Below are 13,579 nucleotides of genomic sequence, written 5' to 3' on the forward strand. Positions count from 1 at the left end.
CCCTTATCTGTCTGATCTCCTCCATGTCCCCACTCCCTCCCGCTCCCTCAGATCCTCTTCCTCCATACACCTGTCTGTCCCCTCCGCCCGTCTCACTACCATGGGGAGCAGAGCATTCAGCCGCTCTGCTCCTCGTCTGTGGAATTCACTACCACCCCAACTCAGGAACATTGATTCATTCCCCAAGTTCAAGTCACAACTCAAAACACATCTGTTTCAAACTGCTTATTCCACCTGACGCCAACTGCTCTGTCCAACCAATTTTAAGTGTTCCTTTTTTATTGTATATTTTATTGCTTTTGTGTACTCTTGTACGGTGTCCTTGAGTGCCAAGAAAGGCGCCTTCTAAATAAAATGTATTATTATTATTAAGATTGCATTTGTCTTCGTAGTCGAGAGAAAGGCCATTGCTCTCTCTATCTCTCTCTCTCTCTCTCTCTCTCTCTCTCATTGTAATTGCGTGTGCCCTACAGTCACTAGATGGCGCTGGTTACTTTGAGTGACATTTAATTTCCACGCTAATCGCTAGAGTCAACTAAATTGTTAAGAAGGAAAGACACGAATAAACCCACCCAAAGAAATCAAACCTCTGGATAGATAGATAGATTGATATATAGATAGAGATAGAGACCCTTTGATAAATACAATAGCCTACACATAAATGATACTTTTCCACTGATAATATTAAAATTAACTGTACGATGAGATGAATAAACGGGGCTGTCAGACGTCCAGTGAACCGCCCCCTGCAGTGCACCCTGGGGACCGCTCCTGTTGGCTTTACAAGCGGTCTGAATGGAGACTAGACCCTGACAAGCGGCCGCCTTTGTAACTCTGCAAGCCCCAGATCCGTATCGCCGAAACGGGACCCCCTTTCAGTTCCGATAGACCTCACAGCGAAATAAATGTCAATTAGTTTCTAAGTACACTGTCCACACAGAAAAAAGGGGCTCGTTTTCAGTGTGTAGGCTACGACCGTGCCGGCCGTCGTCATCACCTGAATACTAAATATGCCTTGTCCAAAGGCTATATACCAACTATCGGGAAGACGTTTCCAGTCGCTACAGGATCTATATATCCTGTATATAGACTCAAACTACAGAAAGGGTCGGGTGTGTTTACATGGGCCATGGAGGGAGACACTCAGCTCCTATTTGCTATTCCAACACGTCATTTTAATATATTTTACAAGTGAATAAGTGAATACGAGTGAATAACGCGGTTCTCATTAATTAACACGTCGCCGACGATCCGCTCCACGCGCAGGCTGACAGAGCCTCATTAGGCTGATAAGTGAAATAAAACAGAGGTTTTATATCATCATCATCATCATCATCATCATCATCATCACCACCACGGCCAACCTTCAAGCCGCTCGTCCCGCCTTCTTCTCCCGTTAACCGTGAACTCGCCGGTTCAATAATTCATTGATTGGCTGCGAGGGTAAATGGAGATAAACTTCAAACCCGACGCGAGGAAAGTGAAGTGAAAAACTAAAGTGACAGCACAGCGTTAGCTCCGGGCGCTAGCCACAATAGCCTGACACGCGCACGCGCACACACACACACACACACACACACACACGCACACACACGCACACACACACACGCACACACACACGCACGCACTCGCGCAAGAAGCCCGAGCCCCGGCGCGAGGACGTAAACGTGGAGCAGCGAGAGGATGTGGGTATGCTGACATCTGCAAACCGCCGCAGATTACAGACGCTGCTGCAGACGGGCCAGGCAGCCGCCAGCTGAGCCCCGCAGTCGTACCGACAACCCTGCGAGGAATGTAGCTAGAGGTAAGACGCGGTGAATATCTTATAGCCACGCTAGATCCATTTTCCGGGGGTGAAAGTTTTTGAAATGTTGTGAAATGACTGTGGATGCCATTCATTCCATTGCGATGTGGTTACCTGTCAAACGGGTCACTGCTGTGCTGTTGATTTTCTGTTTCATAAAACTTTACTTTTTGTTGGTGCTAAGAAATGATCCCAGCTGATTTATTGACCCCCAGAGATAGATGCCTGGGGGGTTTTGATCTTAGCGTGACGGTAGGGGGTCGATATCCAGTCTTGGCAACCCCTTTTCTGTTTTTAAAGCCACATCGCAACACAATCTGTCAGAGTATACGGCCGTGTGATCTCTCGCCGACTTCCTGATGTCAGGCTTCTTTAAAGTTATGCTATTGTGTCGCTTTTTTTTTTTTTTTTTTTAAAGTAGTAGGGCCAGGTTACTACTGAGTGAGAGTAGAGTGTCAATCGTTTCGAATTCCTAGTTAGAGATTCGGCGTAATCAACTCATCTGGCCGTGCATAGTAATCGTATATGCCGAGCAGTTTGACAGCAGTGATCAGGAGCCATGTGCATGCGTTTAAGAAAGAGCACTTATCAAATAACTGCATCATCTAGTGTAACACCCTGGCCTAGATCTGCCGGGCATGTCCGCGTTTTGTTGTGTAATGACATTGTACTAACACAACTACCCACACTTAGCCACACTTTCCAACTTCCAAAGTAGTTTCTCATGCAGCAGTACAGAGTGTTTCTATCCAGTCTCAATCTCTTGCCAGTCTCAACCCTTGCCAAAGGGTTTGATTTGATCAACCTGTTTGACTGCAGTAGCAGTCAAACTACACACCTGTGACAAATTCCTTTCACCTTCCCTTTGTCTCCGCAGCTAAGTGCTGCTGATAGCGCTAGTGCAGTGACCCCGTTCTGTGAGTGAGCCACTTCTTTTTTCTATCCACGCCAGAGACGTCGCGTAGTAACCTGTACCCTGGCATGATCCACCACGGCCCCCGGGAGGGTCTTCCGCAGACAATCCCCAAATGTTCTGCTCTTGCAAAACAGATGCAAATCCGACCACTGTGCACTGTCTCTTAGTCAAAGCTTGTTTTGTAACTACGGGATGCCACTTTACCATCATTACTGCTCGACTGCCTCAACCGTATCCCCCTGGACTTTTCTTTCTTTTGCTGGTCTGCCACTTAACCTACCTCCTCTAAACACACACACCCCCCCTACCTACCTACCTACCTACCCCCCCCCCCCCCCCCTCCCTCCCCCGGTAAAATCCAGCTCGTTCCACGGCTAGCTCTCTGCTCCGGGCTATCAGATTCAGAGGCAAAAGAGAGGAAGGTGTGATTCACCAGCAATAAAGGGGGCTGTGTTTGTCTGTGGCCCAGGGAGAGACTGTCTCCATTTTGTAACCTCAGGACTCTGCCTGGTCCTTCGCTGGCCACGGACCAGCACCCCAATCAAAGGGCTGTGCTGATGGCTGATGGGGGGGGGGGGGGAGTGGAGTGAGAGACCTCTAATGGAGTGGAAGGCTCTGTTGCCTGCTTCAGCCACGGCCACGCCGGGCAGCACACTGCTGGCACTGAGCCTACACATGCGTATACTGTGTGTAGGGCCAACGCATGCGCACGTATAGAAAGGCACTTTGTGACCCTTTTTTTTAATTGTATGCTGTATGTTATTGTAGGCTTGTTTTATGGAAGGGTTCCCTTTCAACAGTTAATTAAATGTGTGTGTGTGTGTGTGTGTGTGTGTGCTCTGAATGCATGTAGTCTGTCAGATCTAAGCTCTCTCAATGGAAATGTAGGCCTACCTTTTACACCGTACACACACACACACACACACACACACACACACACACACACGCACATATGCGCACACATGCACACACACACACACACACACACACACACACACACACGCGCACATGCGCACACACACACACACACACACACACACACCAATATTGTCATTGGCTATACAAAATACCAGAGTACTTTAACTTCATCATCGTAATATTCATAGTGTAATCAAATCCTTCCACCTCCATCACAGACGAGGTGGAAGGGGAACATGAGGTGGAACATTAAGTTTGGGGAACATCATTTCTTTCCCCCTAAATCAATCAGTGTCTCTTCCCTCTACTGTCCACGCTCTCTGATGTGTGACTCTTTGTATGCAACAGCGTTTGTATGTATTTGTAATTACTCTCCGGTACTGATCCGGTACTGCAAAATGCGAGTTGGTATCTTTACTTGGTCAATAAAACACAATTATATGATGAGCCAACGGCCAAACTCAACACAGGGTTATTGATTTACATTAACAATACATTAACTTTTCTAATGGACCCTCATGGACCCTAATCCAATTTGATCACACCGCGACTCACGTCTTAAGGGAAAAAACACAACCATTTGAAATAAGCTTTGGAAACAAGTTCCCAAATGATACAAATACTTAGGCTTTGAAGAACTAAAATACAAATTGATGAGTGAAATGGAGAACTTAAAACTTCTTATTAACAAGAGGCAATGTTGTTTGTCCTGTCTTGTCTTGACACGTTGTTCCAGGATTGTGTACGAGAAGGCACAGCAGAGCTTGTGTCTTGTGAATTATTTCAGCACTAATGCTGAAATTAGCTTCATCATACCATCCGACCTGCGAGTGCACCTCTTCTGATTGTTGGAAAACCGAGCTGCAATGTGAATCCTCGAGGGGATCGCGTCTGGAAGAGGCTGCAACACAACACTCAAAGTGTCGCCCATCCTAAATAGTTTCGCTGCGCAGTGGAGACAAGTTCTCTCCAGCAGGGGTGGACCGAACTGTGCCTAATGAATGAAATAATTAAAAACTCAAACCTCGACGGACAGTAGGTGTTGCAATGCATCAGATCACATTAGCCCGTCCCCCGTCACAGCCACACGCTCGCTTGTAATTTCATCAGCGCATTACTGTACCGCCAGCTATAATCGAGCCTCATCTGGCACTCTGGCTCTGTCTATATAATGAGCGTCTTAATGTGGCTGTGAGCCCTGCATGCAGAGCTGTTTATGATGTCGACGTTGATCACCAGCCGTCCGGTGTGTGATGGCTGTAATGAGCCTCATTTATATTCCGACACACTGTTTCCATGCCAAACATTATTGTCCATAAAATGTGACTTTATATATATATATATATATATATATATATATATATATATGTGTATAAGCGTTAAATCACAGTATTGATAATAACAATTCTTTTTCTAATATTATTGAGCTATAAAGTTGATTGAGCCGTCTTTTGCTGTGCCCACACTATGGGGGCTGTAGTAGCAGGGTTTAAGTTTAAGTTTAAGTTTATTGATATTTAAAGTGCAGTGTCACCATAAGCATGGTCTCAAACCACCGTACGTAGAAATGCCCTACGACGTCATGAGCGACCACATGAGTGTGTAATAAAAAAAAAAGGGTGGTCTAGGGTGGGGAGGGTGTCTGACTCCCAGGTGAAGGACTCTTGGTTTGAACCCCCTGTGACAGAAGCCTACCTGTAGGCATGCCTGAGCATTAATGAAATGTATCAGGATTCACTTTGGTTAAGTGTCTTTATGTTACTTGCCTGGCGTGGTTTAAATATTAATATTGAACTAAATGCTCTCCGGAGCGTTGCCCTAATCTGATGTAACCGCGGCATGAATGTAACGAGGATCTCCGCGTCGGTGTCGCCCTCTGTGTCTCCCCTTACCCCCCGCAGAGTCCGCTCGAGTGACCGGCATGGTGCCCTGACCGCCGCCGCCGCCGCCGACCCCGGGTCGCCATGAGGGGCCGCTGCTCGCGGAAACTGGGCCTGCTGCCCAAGGCCTTCTTCCTAGTCTGGCTCCTGTGGCTGGCCTACCTCATCATGGCGCGTTCCTCCTCCTCCTCCTCCTCCTCCTCCTCCTCCTCCGACTCCGACTCCGACTCCGACTCCCTGTTGCTGCCCCGCGACGGCGGCGGCGGCGGCGCGGACCACAACAGGCGGGCGGCGCGGCAGCTGGAGGACCCGGCGGCGGCCGAGCGCGAGCTGGCGCGGCCGGTGTACGGCAAGCTGCAGGCGGACGCCGGCGCGCCGGGGGAGTGGGGCGTGGCCACGCGCCTCACCCTCAGCGCCGAGGAGAAGAAGCTGGAGCAGGACAGCGTGGAGCGCTACGCCATCAACATCTACACCAGCGACAAGATCTCCCTCCACCGCCACATCCGGGACAGCCGCATGGCCGAGTGAGTTCAGAGCCCGCACACGTGGCGCGGCGGCGCGGTGGGGCCGGGGTGGGGTGGGGGTGGGGCGGGGCAGGGGCGGGGGGTGGGGCGGGGCGGAGGTGGGGGCGGGGCAGGGCGTTCTCCAGTGGCTGGGGTGGGGCGGACTCCTCCCAGAGAGAAGAGAGGTTCTGGGTGTGTGAACCGCCAATGATGGCAGTCCCCTGTAGGAGGGGGGGGGGGGGGGGGGCGGCGGCATGCGGCATAAGGAGGTGGAGCGGGTTGGCTGGTAACCGGAAGGTCGCTGGTTCGATCCCCGGCTCCTCCTCCTAGCGGCGTGTGGAGGTGTCCCTGAGCGAGACGACTGCTCCTGACCCGCTGATTGCAGCCTTGCGTGGTCGACACCGCCGTGTGAATGTGTGCATGAATGGGTGAATCTTGGGCAATATTGTAAAGCGCTTTGGGTAAAAGCGCTTTACAAGTCTCAATTGAAATGCAGTCCATTTACCATGAGCAGCGATGAGCAAGATGCCTAACCACATAACTGCTCTTTATTGGTCACTTGGGATGAAGGCTACTGCTAAATAAGATAAGATAAGAATTACTTTATTGTCCACCTTGGTTGGAAATTTGTCTTCGGCTTCCGATTGAACACACGTTACACACATAACATGTTGACAATGGAACATACAAACCACATACCACAACAAGATAGAATAGTGCAAATGACAATTAGCAGCAAATAAGTTAAATAAAATAGTGTAAAAGCTGTAACAAGTGGTAAAATCAGACTGTGTCCAATCGCTGAATGGCAAGAGGGAATGAAAGATTTCTTAAAAAGGTCGCGGCTCTGCTCTAGGGACCGTGAGTCTCCGTCTGGACGGGGGAGGCTGTAGGCTGAATGCAGTGGGTGTGAGGGCTCTGTGGTTATTGCATTAGCCTTCCTGAGTCCTCCTCAGATATCAAATATTGTTGGGAGTGGATTTTGTGACTTGCCGATCACCTTCCCTGCTATTTTCATTGTTATTTTGGCGTTTTTGTTGGGTTATTTTGGGTTCTTTTTTTTGTTTGTTTATATTTAAAGCGCTGAGGTTCCCGTACCAGGCAGTTCTATTAACAGTAAGGATGCTTTCGACCAGGCTTCTGTCGGTCATCTTGAGTCTGTACTGGCTGACAATCAAAACTCCTCAACTTCCTGAAAACAACTTCCTGAAAAAAGAGCCCAACCCAAACGTCTTTGGTTTGGCTCTTCTAAAAATGCTGCTTGTGTTCTCATTAACATTCAGGTTATGGTCAATAACTGTGCCTAAATATTTAAATTGTTTTACCTGTTCACCTGGCACGTTGTTAAGGATGACAGGGAGGGTGTTGCTGTCCCCAAGTTGTTTAGTTTTGACCACATTGGTTTCTAACCTACTTGCTGGACAGCGGTCCTGAAGCCTGGCTGAGGGTAGGGCCTCCTCATGTGTGCCTTCATCCTCCTGGAGGCTAAACGGTCTGGGTGTGAAACGGGTCAGAATACAAAGTAAGACTGAAACGTAAACACCGTTCGCCGCCTGTCTGCCACCTCTTCAAAAACACACAGATAAGAACCAAAACACACTCTGCCTTCGGTCTTTCTAAGTGATGTGTCAAAAAACACACTTTCTCCTCAGGTGAAGTCAAGCGTTCGCAAAAAAGTCCGCTCTCGAATTATTCGCTGGGCTTGGACCTGGAGTGACAGTGGCATCAGAGGGCTGGTTATCTGGGCCGCGGGGCGTGAGCGGGCTCTTCTTCCCCCGCTCCGACGAGGTTTCTTTGAGATCTGAGCCTGTTGGCGGCTTGTCAGCCCTGCTCTGTGATGTTTGCCGTCCCGACGCCCAGTATGATAATGTCTTTTATCACCACTTACCCCTTCCACCAGCAGCAAACAAACAGACCCCCCCACCCCCCCCCCCCCCCCCGCCCCCTCTGAGCCCGGCGTGATGAAAGCCAGACCCGCTGCCGTTTGTCACCGTCGTGAGAACCGTCTTCTAGAATGAAGAGGATGCAGTTTTTTTTTTGTTGTTGTTTTTTCCTTTGCCATGGAGAGCCTCTGTGGAGGCGGGCCAAGGCGAGCTGCTCCTAGTGTTTACCCAGAGCGTGGCCTAGTGCGGTCTAGAGCTACAGCACACTAACTGTCACGGCCGTGGCCTGATGCACCAACAACAGCCTCCTGTCTGTGCCACGCCGCCGCGCCAAGTTGGATTAGTTGCAAAAGAGAAAGCAAGGGATGACCCAACCTTTTTCTTTTCATTTATATATATATTTTTTGTTGCAGTTTTAAAACTTTAAAACTTGCACTGTGGTATAATTAAACTCTTATAGCAGAGTCGTGAGAACGCCGGCCAATCCTCTACTTGGCAAAGTAGCGGGTGGAGATTTAGATTTCGGAAGTCGTGCTCATCTTATGTTTACACCTAACGTGTATTTAAGGTGACTGTACTTGTACTTCATGCTGAAATCTAGACCACCTGTGTAAACAGCACACGTATAAATGCAATGCAACTAGTGTATCCAGACACCCAGTTGTATTTAATCTGACTGATAAAATGCTTTCATTTTCTCCTCTTTTTCTTTCTTTCTTTCTTTCTTTCTTTCTTTCTTTCTTTCTTTCTTCTCTACTACTGGCCTTGGAAAACTACCTGGAATGTTGCACAGCTGTTGGTGGGTCTGAAAAAAATAAAAAAAATCGGACCATCCAAGACGCATTTTCTGACAAGAGCCGGCCTGCCCACTCTCAGGCCAGAGAAACCATTACCTTCCCTGTTCAAACGTTGTTGTTGTTGTTGTTGCTGCTGCTGCTGCTGCTTACTTTCCAACAGTTGCAACAAGCTGTGATTTGAATCGTTCAAAGCGAAGGATCGGTGGCTCTGCACTAGAGCGTCACGCCTGCGTCTGTTTTGTCAGCGACAGACACGGTTTCAGGTCCTGTGAATTCTGCAGACACAATGTTATGTCTGGTCTGGTCCGGGCTTCTCTTTGACACATCCGCCATTTGCCTTGTCAAGGAAAGAGTAGCTTTCGCTTTTTGCTCATTTATCCCCCCTCCCTGTTTGTCCCTTGGCTCAGACTCTCTATTTGCATTTCCCGGCGTTCCTGCGCTCTCTCTCCCCTCTCCAAGAGCACTGCATCACCCCCCCCCCCCCCCCCCCCCTCCATCCTCCCTGAGCTCCATATTCCTCTGTCCTCAATGTCCCTGCTTCTCCCCGACTGTAACCAAACCAAACCCACCGTCCACAACCTTTTCACATGCAAGCTCCCAAGACGTTTATTTGTCGCTCACTTTCGTTCCGGAACAATTGAAAGAGATCTCCGCTACGGCTGTCAGCTCCAACGTGATTCGTCGCGTCGGGTCTCAAGCGCTTCCTTCCTCTCATTGCTCCCCGAGCCGTCAGCCGATGAGACCCCCTCACCCCCGCCGGGTCCCACCGGGTGCACCCCTGTTGTCCGGGTTGCCACGGACACTAGTAATACCCCCCCCCCCTCTCCTCCTAACTGTGTCTCTCTCTCGGCCCCCCCCCCCCCCCTCTATCTCTCTCTCGCCCACGCAGTTGCCGTGCCAAGAAGTACGACTACCGCTCGCTGCCCACCACGTCGGTGGTCATCGCCTTCTACAACGAGGCGTGGTCCACGCTGCTCAGGACGGTGCACAGCGTGCTGGAGACCTCCCCCGCCGTCCTGCTCCGGGAGGTCATCCTGGTGGACGACTACAGCGACAGGGGTAGGCCTACGGCCCGGCTGACGTGCACGCGCACACACGCACGCACGCACACACGCACACGCACACATGCACAAACACGCACACGCACGCGCGCACGCACACATGCACAAACACGCACGTGCACACACACACGCACACACACACATGCACACACATGCACACACACGCGCACACACACACACACACACACGTAAACATGCACACACATGCACACATGCACATGAACATGACCTGAAGAGGTACTGGTTTGTGGTTGGTTTGTGGAGTGTGTGTGTGTGTGAATCTCTTTGTTTGGGAATGGATGTTTGCAGAGTCAGTGGTGACCGGGAGTGAAGTGTGTGTCTGTGTGCACGGATCAGAAGCCAGCCTGCTGGAGTGATGGATGGGTGTGTGTGTGTGTGTGAGAGAGACAAAAGCCTCCTCCGTGTTGAACACTTAAGGGCCACGTGTCAGGCTGATCAGGCTCCACCAGTGAGGGCGGCCTACTTCACGTATTACACGCCACTTTGAACAGACAGACTGGAAGAAGGCCGAGGCAAGGCCGTGGCTAGGATGTACTTAAGGGTGAGGTGATTCATATAATCAGCGTTTTGACACACTGTGTAACTGTGTCTGTGCCTCGGCTATGTTGGCTAGTTCTAGCTGATCACTGCTGGTTCGTCCTCTTGACGTCCAGGCTCTGTACGAACCCTCGCCAGGTGTATGATGGCAGTTAAAATAAGTGGCGCTGTCAAACGTTTAAAATATTTAATCGCGATTAATCGCATTAATGTCATAGTTAACTCGTGATTAATCGCAATTAATCGCACATTTTTATCTATTCTAAATGTCCCTTGATTTATTTTTGTCCCATTATTTTTTCTCATTTGAACATGGAGAAGCGGATTGGCTTGCTTTGTGCAAATGTTTTTTTTATTGAAAACAACACTGCCATATACCGTAGTGTTCAATTTCACACTTACATTCTCACGTGGAGCAGTCATTCACACTTGGAGCAAATCATCTCTTAGACAATGTAACACTGTCCATCAATAAAAGGGTCAAAAAAATGAAATAATAATCTTCATGTTAATCTCGCGATAAAAAAATGCAGCACTAAAAATAATATCTCAGACTCTCTCCCTCCAAAAAAAACACGAAAACATGTTTTCAATAGTCGGGGGGTACAGTTCTTCTGTTCATGTCTCTTTCAACAGGCAGCTTTGATTAGTGTTCGGCGGCTGTGGATGAAGTTTGGTCGAAGGTACCCTGCCGTCTCTTTTGCATGGAACACGTGCGTTTGAACCCAGTGATTTCTCACTGTGCTTGTGTGTTGCATCTTTATGAATCCACGCACACACACAAAGACACGAGCTAATGACGGAATTATTAACACCGCTACTGATTCGTGATCCCGTGGTTGTAGCGTCCAAATGTGGATCCAAGGGGCGTGGAGAGCGAGTCTGTGCCAGTGAGTCGGTAATGTCTTGTCTTAGACATTACAGATTGAGCTCATTGTGCGCTGACCTCCCTTGACATCATTTCCTGTCCTCTCACCAAGTGGAATGTTGGACACATCTTTTTCCCCAACTGTTTGGCCTATTTGAGAGAGAGAGAGAGAGAGAGAGAGAGAGAGACGAGAGAGAGAGAGAGAGAGAGAGAGACAGAATTTGTGATTGAATTGTATTGCATCTATCCCTCTTTGACCGAGCCAGACTGAGACCGACCCAGTTTCTGAACAAAGCACAAAACAATGCTTCACAAAACGCTCGCTTGGTCGTGTGTGGCCAGCGGAACAAAGGGCCCACGTTGTGTTAAAACTGGCTCCACACAAGTACGAACAAAAAGGATACAGGTTTTTCGCACAAGACACTATTCATTTACTTTGAAAAGACAGGGGATGGACTGATAGTGGGTGCCTCTGTGTTGTCTGTGTCGTTGGTGCAGGCTATCTCAAAGCCCAGCTGGAGGAGTACATGAGTAAGCTGGAGCGCGTGAGGCTCATCCGCACCAACAAGAGGGAGGGGCTGGTGCGCGCCCGGCTCATCGGCGCCACCTACGCCACCGGGGACGTACTGACCTTCTGGACTGCCACTGCGAGTGCGTCCCCGGCTGGATCGAGCCACTCCTGGAGAGTTGACGGCGGTGGTGGGTGGTGGTGGTGGTGGTGGGTGGTGGGGGGGGGGGGGGGGGGGGGTGTTTCTCAATCGCCAGGCGGGAACCTAGACTGTACTTTACTCTGTGGCGTCATGGCGTCATGTCGTTATATACAACTTTATGGTAAGAGTACCGTTCTGAAACGTGTGCATTCGTCCACTCTCTGTCCTAACGCTAAATGACATAATGACATGTTGCTATAAAGGGCTCGGGTGTTTACAGCGTAAGTGGCTGAAGGGCAGTGGGGCTTGGACGTGTGACGTCAACGACCACACAAGAGTCGCCCCATTGCCAGGGAATCACAACTCGAAACCTCGCGTCCTTATCTATCGCCTTTGGCAGCGAACAGGACCCTCGGCAGCCGTACGCAAAGCCGTCCTCCTGAAGTCATCTCCTCTGATCACCTGCGTGGGAGGAGATGGAGATGATTCAGCGTACTTCACATGAATCCCTTTACGAGGGACGTGGTTTCTCGGTCGGTCGGTCGGTGTCCTCCCACTCCCACGTCGTCGTCATCGACGGCTCTGTGCTCTCCTGAACCCCTCCAGGATCGGCCAGAACCAGAGCACCATCGTGTGCCCGGTGATTGACACCATCGACTGGAACACCTTTGAGTTCTACATGCAGACGGGACGAGCCATGATCGGGGGCTTCGACTGGCGCCTCACCTTCCAGTGGCACGCCGTGCCCGAGGTGGAGCGCAAGCGACGCACGTCCCACATCGAGCCAATCAGGTGACGCCCCCCCCCCCCCCCCCCCCCCCCGCCAACACAAACACACACGTGTATCTTAGTGGTGGATTCCATGATTTGTTTGAATGAATCAGTTCGCGTCGGTCAGTTTCGCCAAGAAGAGTCGTTCGAATCGTTTGTTTGTTTGTTTGTTTGTTCGCATTTCCGGTAGCGGTGAATCACGGTTCTCAGTCACTGAGTCGGTCAGACTCGGCTCTCCCTCGTTCTCGTTCTCAAACGAATCGCGATCGTGCGACGGTGCAACGGTCATCAATCAACACAACATTAACTGAGTTCCTTTCAGCTGAGGAGCGCTTCATGTTCTGAATCGGGATGTTGTTGCCCGGCTGGTCTCTCGTTGACGTCTCAGTCCTCGAGTCTTCACCGCTAAACACAGTCAGTGAACGAACGCGACTCGCGACCTCAGCGACTAGTGGGCGGAGCTGGGAGTCGAGTCTCGTGAACGAACGCTACGAACGAGACGAACTGAAACGGCGAATCAGGTCGGTTCGTTCACGTTAAAGAGTCGTTCGTTCGAACTGATTTGTTCACGACGAGCCATCACTAATATATCTGTGTCGATTTACATTTAAGGGACGCTTTAATTCCTAAGCAACTTTACAACCATTCATACACACAATGGAACCAGCAACCTTCTGGTTACCAGATCCACCCGCTCTACCTCCCGAGCTACTGCCACCCCCCCGTATATTCATATGACAAACGTGCACGCACGCACAGACACAAGGTGAATTCCAGGCGGGTTTGCCGTCGTGGCCCTTAAGGGCTGGTTATGGTCCCACGTTCACGCAACGCCAGGGGGGTTATGGACCCCTCACGTCCTTGCGACCCTCCTTGCGTCCACCGCGAGGGCCAGATGTGCGCCTCCCACAAATTGTAACCTTCCGTTGAGGCGACGCAGCCGCAAGGGGTTTGTGATTGTGATTGGTCC

The 13,579-nt window shown here is 50.2% G+C and overlaps 1 pseudogene across 1 annotated transcript; it reads left to right on the forward strand.

Moving 5' to 3' along the window:
* The first annotated feature begins 1,712 nt into the window (after nt 1-1,712).
* LOC311377416 (polypeptide N-acetylgalactosaminyltransferase 4-like) lies at nt 1,713-12,634 on the forward strand (annotated as a pseudogene). The gene is made up of 5 exons (XR_014684310.1): nt 1,713-1,804; nt 5,540-6,042; nt 9,591-9,760; nt 11,687-11,875; nt 12,445-12,634. The product of XR_014684310.1 is annotated as a polypeptide N-acetylgalactosaminyltransferase 4-like (transcript).
* The last annotated feature ends 945 nt before the right edge of the window (nt 12,635-13,579 follow it).

Source organism: Micromesistius poutassou, assembly GCF_964030765.1.
Source record: "Micromesistius poutassou genome assembly, contig: SCAFFOLD_5274, whole genome shotgun sequence".
NCBI classification, from domain to species: domain Eukaryota; kingdom Metazoa; phylum Chordata; class Actinopteri; order Gadiformes; family Gadidae; genus Micromesistius; species Micromesistius poutassou.